Source organism: Stegostoma tigrinum, chromosome 14, assembly GCF_030684315.1.
Source record: "Stegostoma tigrinum isolate sSteTig4 chromosome 14, sSteTig4.hap1, whole genome shotgun sequence".
NCBI classification, from domain to species: domain Eukaryota; kingdom Metazoa; phylum Chordata; class Chondrichthyes; order Orectolobiformes; family Stegostomatidae; genus Stegostoma; species Stegostoma tigrinum.
In genome coordinates, this window is record NC_081367.1 from 37,662,368 (window position 1) to 37,670,604 (window position 8,237).

The 8,237-nt window shown below is 40.2% G+C and overlaps 1 long non-coding RNA gene across 4 annotated transcripts in view; it reads left to right on the forward strand.

The window, feature by feature from the left end:
- Positions 1 to 7,148, forward strand: part of LOC125457476 (uncharacterized) — a 146,528-nt gene extending 139,380 nt beyond the window's left edge. For all 4 annotated transcript variants that reach the window (XR_009446661.1, XR_009446662.1, XR_009446660.1 and 1 more), the window contains one exon: positions 5,444 to 7,148. This is a non-coding gene — a long non-coding RNA (uncharacterized LOC125457476). The remainder of the gene's footprint in view (positions 1 to 5,443) is intronic.
- Positions 7,149 to 8,237: the final 1,089 nt, after the last annotated feature.

An 8,237-nucleotide genomic window follows, 5' to 3' on the forward strand; every position in this document is an offset into this window, starting at 1 on the left:
ATTCATTTGTGGGACGTGGGCGTTGCTGGCTGGCCAGCATTTCTTGCCCATCCCAAGTCGATCTTGAGAAGGTGGTGGTGAGCTGCCTTCTTGAAACATGGTCAAAAATCACACAACACCAGGTTATAGGCTGAGCTCCAAAAGTTTATGTCTTCACTTAAATCCGTTGGACGGTAGCCTGGTGCTGTGTGATTTTTGAATTTGTCCACCTCAGTCCAACACTGGCACTCCATTTCATGAAACACTGCAGTCCACATGCTGTGGGTTGGCCCATAATGCCGATAGGGAGAGAATTCCAGGATTTTGACCCAGCAACAGTGAAGGAATGGTGGTATGCTTCTGAGTCAGGATGATGAGTGGCTCGGAGGGGAACTTGAAGGAGGAGGTGTTCCCATGTATCTGCTGTACTTTTCCTCTGAGATGGACATGTTGTGGGTTTGGAAGGTGCTGCCTGAGGATCTTTGGTGAATTTCTGCAATGCACCTTGTAGGTGATTCTTACTGCTGCTACTGAGCATCGGTTTCTCTCTTGAGGTACAGAATTTTTGTTGGGAGACTGGACCAGTATATCACATTTTAGCTGTGTAATCCACGTGACTCGGTACTATTATGCAATTTGAGGATTGATTTGTCTATGTACTCATGCATAGCAGGGTATCTGGTTTGCCAGAAGCATGGATTGGAGTATTATTGGCATTATCCTCATGAATGTTCTAATCTGTGCTCTCAATAGACTTCATCAGTTGATAAAACCTAGCAAGAAGGTCTGTGATTGTCAGCAACTTGTAATATATGCCAATCACTTGAAGCATAGAGCTATATTTTAGTTGTACCAATGAGTCTTTATACTTATGTACCTTTATGGCTAGGAAGACAAAAGTTCCGATTATCCCAATACAGACAATGTGTCCTCGTAGGTCATTTAACATCACAATGTATTTGAATAATCTTTTTCTGTTTTCACCCACTGGATACATATCGCCTCCTCCAGCAGAGGTCGCTGGATAGCTATCAGGAATTCTGACATTTTAGTTGTTCACTACGGAGCACAGAGCTATTGAGGTCAATTACAATACCTTTTACTGTTAGAAGAGATGAGATTTGCTGTCTCTGTGCAAACTGGGAATTGAACAAGGATCTTTCTGCCCTGAAATTGTTTGGCTAATCACTGCCTTCATAAACTAGGTAGAATGTGAAATTTATTTTAAGTGCTTTATCTCAGGATCATTACGTTTGCATTTTAATAATAATATTATCACTAATGTCAGCAATTTTTTTTGTAATACTCGGAATTAAACGTCAAAATGCCCATGCTAAAAATGTAAATTATAATAAAAATGCTCAGCCAAGACAATTAAGAATTTTTGAAGTCAAAGTTATTTTCTGCCACGATGGACGCAGTTGCCCAAATGCAGGATGTAAGTTATTTAACCAGAACTATTTGTTTTGAACACAATGGTAACTTCTTGTTGACTGACTAATCATCACTCTCAATAGTATATTCTTGACTTGGTGACCTTTCGCTTCTTTTGTCCTTGAAGATCAAAGTTGCTTTAAAGATTATAGCAACTTAGCTAAGAATTTACTAGTCATTTCTTAGATACTATCTGAAGTATTTGTGGACTGCTTTCATGTTTTTTGTTTTAGCCAAAATTGGATTCTAACCAGTACATTCACTTGTTTAGACATTGCATTAAATACTTGCAATAATTTATACGCAATGCTTTGATAATTTATGTTCATTTAGTTTTGAGCACAATCTTGAAATATGCCTAAAAACCTTCAAGTACATTTCAAATGTACCCAAAGCAAACAATTCCAGTAAATCCAAAATTTATGACTTTTTATATAGTCCATATCAAATCACATTTCAAAGCAGCATTAAGTAAAAGCATTTAAAGCTTTTACATTGTTTAAGATCATTTTCAGAAGAAATGTGCATATTCAAATAAAAAAAAATTCAGTTGTGCCTGTCTGAGAGTCGCCTAAAAGTCTCTAAAATATCTGACTCCACTACCCCTGCTGGCAGCACATTCCACATGCCCACTACTCTCTGTGTAAAGAACCTATCTCTGACATCTTCCCATACCTTCCTCCAATCACCTTAAAATTATGCCCCCCTTGTAATAGTCATTTCTGCCCTGGGAAAAAGTCTCTGGCTATCCACTGTATCTATGCCTCTCATCATTTTGTACACCTCGATCAAGTCACCACTTAACCTTCTTCTGTTCCAATGAAAAAAGCCCTAGCTCCCTCTACCTTTCCTCATAAGACCTGCCCTCCAGTCCAGGCAGCATCCTGGTAAATCTCCTCTGCGCCCTCTCTAAGGCTTCCTCATCCTTCCCACAATGGGGTGACCAGAACTGAACACGATATTCCAAGTGTGGTCTAACCAGGGTTTAATAGAGCTACAGCATAACCTTGCAGCTCTTAAACTCAGTTCCCCTGCTAATGAAAGCCAACATGCCATATGTCTTCTTTACAACCCAATCAACTTGGGTAGCCACTTTGAGGGATCTATGGATGTGGACCTCAACATCCCACTGTTCCTCCACACTGCCAAGGATCTGCTATTAACCCTGTATTTTGCTTTCAAATTCAAACTTCCAAAATGAATTTCTTCACGCTTTACTGGATTGAATTCCATCTGCCACTTCTTTGCCCAGCTCTGCATCCTGTCAATGTCCCAATGCAACCTACAACAGACCTCAATGCTGTCCATAACTCCACCAACCTTTGTGTCATCGGCAAACTTACTAACCCACCCTTCCACTTGCTCTACCAAATCATTTATAAAGATCACAAAGAGCAGAGGCCCCAGAACAGATCCCTATGGAACACCACTGGTCAGCAAACTCCTGGCTGAATACTTGCCATCTACTACTGCCCTCTGTCTTCTATTGGACAGCCAGTTTTGATTCCAGACAATCAAATTTCCCTGAATCCCATGCCTCCTTACTTTCTGAATGAAAATCTTGCAACAGAGGTAATCACAACTTGATAGAAATTAGATTCTATGAAATTCTAAGAATATGTGAAGTACACCTAAATGGGAAAAGACCACTAAACCGGCAAATCGAGAATTACTTTAAAAAGGAATTCTATTCAGACATATCCTTTCATAAATCCTAGGTGATGATGCTCAGGTCATTTATAGATCTTGGATTTGTCATACCTTTCTGCGTTTTTAATTGATTGGTTAAGCCCTAAAGGCTTCAAGTTGATAAGCAGTTTGTTTACTTCCTCAGAAGCTTATCTGGCAATATGTATTTGGTGCAAAAATTAAATATCAACACCGAAATTTAAAACAGAAATAACATGTTCACAGCAAATGCATTGAAATTTGTCAGTCGTGAATTTCATGTCTTAACATTTGTTAGAAAGCAAACCTCTTGGAAAATTTAAAAGCAATTATAAATTGCTAGTTGCTAGTGAGATCATGCAACAACAAAACATGCATTAGTAAATAGTATTCAATTAAACAACATTCAGGTTGGAGCAAGCAGTAGCTTTCTGTGTTATCTTGTCTATAATAAACATTAGCACCTAATTTATTCAGGCCTCTGTTTAACAACAATCATGTTTATTTTGCATTACATATTAAACCTGCAAATATAATAGCATTAATGTAGTTCAAAACAAGGTACAGGGAAATTAAAGCGGTAGTGATGGATTTGATAAAACTGTAGAAATTTTCAGCACAAAGAAAGGCCGTTAGGCCTCTTGATTTTGTATGTAACAATGTCATAGTGCACTCTATCCTTCAAATTTGATATTGTTGTTTGGTGGTGGAAAAACCAATTGAGCTTATAAACACACAAATTGTTTGGAACACTGACAACATTGGGTGGGACAGAAATCAGCCAGACAATCACACTGTTACACATATCAAACAAAAATCTTGGCATGTACAGCCAATGTTTAACCCTTTGAACAGTTATAACATTGGTTTTGCAGTGTAGGCATTTTTTGTCGAACTATCATAAAGCATAGTGAACCAGAAGGCCTCTCCTTATATTTAAAATTTTATGATTGCAATTGGCTTGTTAATAGTTAAATACGTATATGCTATTTTCTTCCTATTTGGTCCAAAGCCAATTATTTAAGAATATAGAATCACATTCATTACTTAGGTGTTTTCACACTTCCAGGAAATAACTATCATTAAACCAACAATGTGAAGCAAGGGATATTCTGACATCACGCATTGCACTTGTTTTATTTTTAAGTTCACATTAATATACTTTTAACGAACAGCAGAGGAAATACAGCTCACAATAACGTCCATAATTGTCACTGCTATAAAAGGAGAAATTGGTATGCTTAATGTATATCATATGAAAGATTTAATGTTGAAGACAGCATAGGAGCAAATGTATGTAAAACCTCTCTTTGTTTGACATCGCAGAATTCCGGTTAGTATTTCATGGAAGGTGATGGGGGTGTTGCCGTGTTGGCTGAAGAATAGGCATAAGCTTCTGTCACCTCCTTTCACCTAGGCCAGCTGAAGCAATTTTCCATCAAGTTCCTGAGGGCAGGAGTCAACCCCGACCCAGGAGAACTCCCTCGCCCATGCCCCTCCCCAAACCCCTAGAGAAATGCTGGATAATCAGAGGCTTAAAGCTGTACATTGATTAACAGAGTCACTGGGGGAGGAGCAAAGACAGCAGCCAGCAATGCATCCATTCGGGGCCCATTACCACCCGAGCCTCAGGTGAGTGATAGAAGGACATGGACTGTGGAGTGCAGGCTTGCTGGAGTGAGGGAACTTAGCAGCATGGACAGGCATGTGGCTGTTAGTGGGCCCTCTCCTTCTGACGCGAGGTCTGTTGCTTTGTGTCAGAAGTGCTGTGTATCTTTAAACGAGTACCACAATTCACAGACTTCCTTTTCAATCTGCTGCTTGATGAGCCCTCCATCCAGCATGAGCTGAAAACCAATGGTAATGTGAACAGAGCCTTAGATGGATATGAATTACCTATTTATGCATCAATTGAACCGTACTAATTAATAAAGTTCAGATTTGTATTCTGAATTAAGAAGATCAATAAAAAGTGATGAACAGTTCTGAACATTAGTTAAGACTGAAGATTTATTTTCACCCATGGCAAATTTGACCAAACCTGACAAAGCCCATTACTTCAACATTCCATCTTCAAACGATCAAACAAGCAAAGACCTGAAAACCCCCTTCTGTGTTGCAGAGGTAAACCATGTCAAAACACCTTCTGTGTAGGGATCTTCCTCAACTGCACCCTATGGAATAAACAACATCTTTGAAGTAAGTCAGTTCTGAAGAAGTCTTACATTGAACTGAAAAAGTTAACCCTGTTTCTCTATCCACAGTTGCTGGCAGACCTGCTGAGTTTCTTGAGCATTCTCTGTTTTAATTTCAGGTTTCACCATCTGTTTTTTCTTTTATTTTGCTTTTATTCTCTTATTAGGTCAACGTGATCCAGTGCTGGGCCAATCCTAATGAAGAGAAGACACCCAAACTCCTCATACAGCTGCACTCACCCTGATGTAGTGTGCAGGGCAGTTACCCTGTTATACTCCACAGGGCAATACTGTTTCCCATTGATATGCAACTGAATTCAACTGTAAGAATTATCACGGTTGTTTGTTTATTGACGCCACCATTTTAGTTGCCTGTGCTGATAAACACCATATCTCCATTTCTGCCTTAGACTTACAGTCTCCAGAGGATACAGCATTACCCACAATAACTGAGATTAACTTGATCAATGTGTCTCAAATCCAGAAGCCACTTTGGGCATTTGCTTAAGCCCTTCAGCAACCTCCCTCAACCTTGCCAAATGATGTAGTAATGCTCTAAAGCACTTGGAATTCTTTTCCTCAAAAGGCAGTGGAAGTAGAGAATTTGCATATTTTAAAGCTAGAACTGGATTGACTCTTGTTAAGCAGGGGAAAGCGAAAGTTACCAGGAGTAGTTGAGATTGGGAAGTTGAGGTCACAGTGAGATCAGTTTTATTAAATGGTGGAGTAGGTTTGAGGGGCTGAGTGGCCTATTCCTGTTTTGCAAGTTTGTATGAGATGTACCAAATGAATACCATAAGGAGGACCTCACAGCACAATCTGAAAGATCCAACCTTTTCACAAAAATTACCATCAGCAGATCCCCCCCACGTTCATGGGAATGGGCGGGTAAACCCTGGATTCAGTTACACGTTGACTTATACGGGTCCTTTCATGGGCTCAATGTTCTTAGTTACAGTGGACACTCAAAGTGGCTGGATTTGCATAAAGTTAATCATCAAATATGGGGATGATGAAAGAAAAACTGCATGCATCTTTTGCAACATATAGATTCCTGGAAATGTTGGTAACAGATAATAGGCCATCATTTACCAGAAAAAAATTTGAGTATTTCCTCAAGTCAAATGGTGTTTCTCGTTTAAGGACAGCTTCATACCATCTATCATCGTATAGTCTGGCAGAAAGAGTCATCTAATCTTTGAAGGCAGGCTTGAAGATACAGCCTATGGCTTCACCAAATACCAAACAGTCCCAGTTCCTATTTGATTATAGGACCATGCTTCATGCAACTACAGGAATAACTCCAGCAGAGTTGCTAATGGAGGGAAGACTCCGCATCAGGTTAAATCTGACCTTTCTAGAACTGGGATTAAGGGTGAAACAGCATCAGGAATGCCAATGTTGGGCACAAGATTCCACTAAGCAAATGACTGACAGTTTACTTTGGGGGACAAAGTTTGATGTAGGAACCATGGGAATGGCCCTGCATGTATAACAGGTATGGTTGACCCAAGGTCAGATCTAGCGACATACATAGTTCAGGTAGATGTGACAGTCCTGAATAAGTACATGGACCATATGAAAGCTCACAAACAGTGTGGGAGCAAATTTTGCTTGGGTCCTCGACTGCTTTTCTTACTGTTCCAGAAGCCATGGGTTCTCCCTCCCTGTCAAGCGTTGAAGATACCCTGGAATCTGAGATAGATCTGGTGGATGTTGCTGTCTTGATGCTTTTGCCATTTGAAGAGGAGAATGAATTTATTTTGGAATGTGCTGGGTGCAATCTGCTGCGTGTTACATGGTTTCAGAGATAGTAGGAACTGCAGATGCTGGAGAATCTGAGATAACAAGGTGTAGAGCTGGATGAATACAGCAGGCCAAGCAGCATCAGAGGAGCAGGAAGACTGACGTTTCAGGCCTAGACGCTTCTTTAGAAAATTTTCTGAAGAAGGATCTAGGCTGGAAACGTCAGCCTTCCTGCTCCTTTGATGCTGCTTGGACTGCTGTGTTCATCCAGCTCAACACCTTGTTATCTCCACTTATTACATGGTGCCCGTATCAGAGGCAGAGTTGGAGGAAGCTGACATGCTAAAATGCCCCTGGAGGAGCTACAAAAAACTGTGGGCTCAGAGAGGAAGGGATATAGTGATTGCAACAAGGTCAGTCAGGTGGACCTCATTGAATATGGTTTCTCTGACTGGGGCTGTTAAACTGGTCCAATCAGGGAGCTCTAGCTGAAAGATATAAACAGGAGTGCCAGAGGCTCTGTTTACTCTGAGAGTGGAAGCTGGATCGGTGTTAAGGACTTGCCCTGTATAAATAAAGTGTGTCTTGGTGACTGGATGCTTTCCTCTGCAGAATTATTTTTATAGCCTGTCAATAAGCAGACATTCTCAATTCATACTAGTATACTTTTACTTTCACCAACTCAATCCCTACTGAACTGTTAATTTATTGGAACTACCCCACAAAAGGCATAAGAGAAGTCTAGGAATTGGAAAGAGAAAGACCATATGGATGAAGGAAAAGATTCTCTTCTGAGGCTTGAACTTAGCAATATTACAAAACAATACAGGCAGCTTGATTTTGCATCTAAATGGACAATCATGTACCTGAGAGTGAATGATACTGGGCCAGGGCCTGGATCTTGGTCCAGTGGAAGGCGTACTGAAAAAAAAAATAATCATTGTGTTGTGCACTTGTATATTTTGTGTCCTGCTCTGAGAGAAAAAAAATCTTCATCTGCTTAGATGGGCAATGTCTTAATTTTAAACTGTGCCCGTAGTTCTTGTTTCATGAATCTAGGAAACATCCTCTCAGTGCGTACCCTGTCAAATTGTTCCAGTCTGATAAGTGCAGTCTGACCAGGGCAACATTTTTTGCGCAAAGTGCTCACCAGGAATATGCCTCGATAGTTGTTGTAATCTCTACAGTCATGCTTGAAAATAAATAGAATCACAA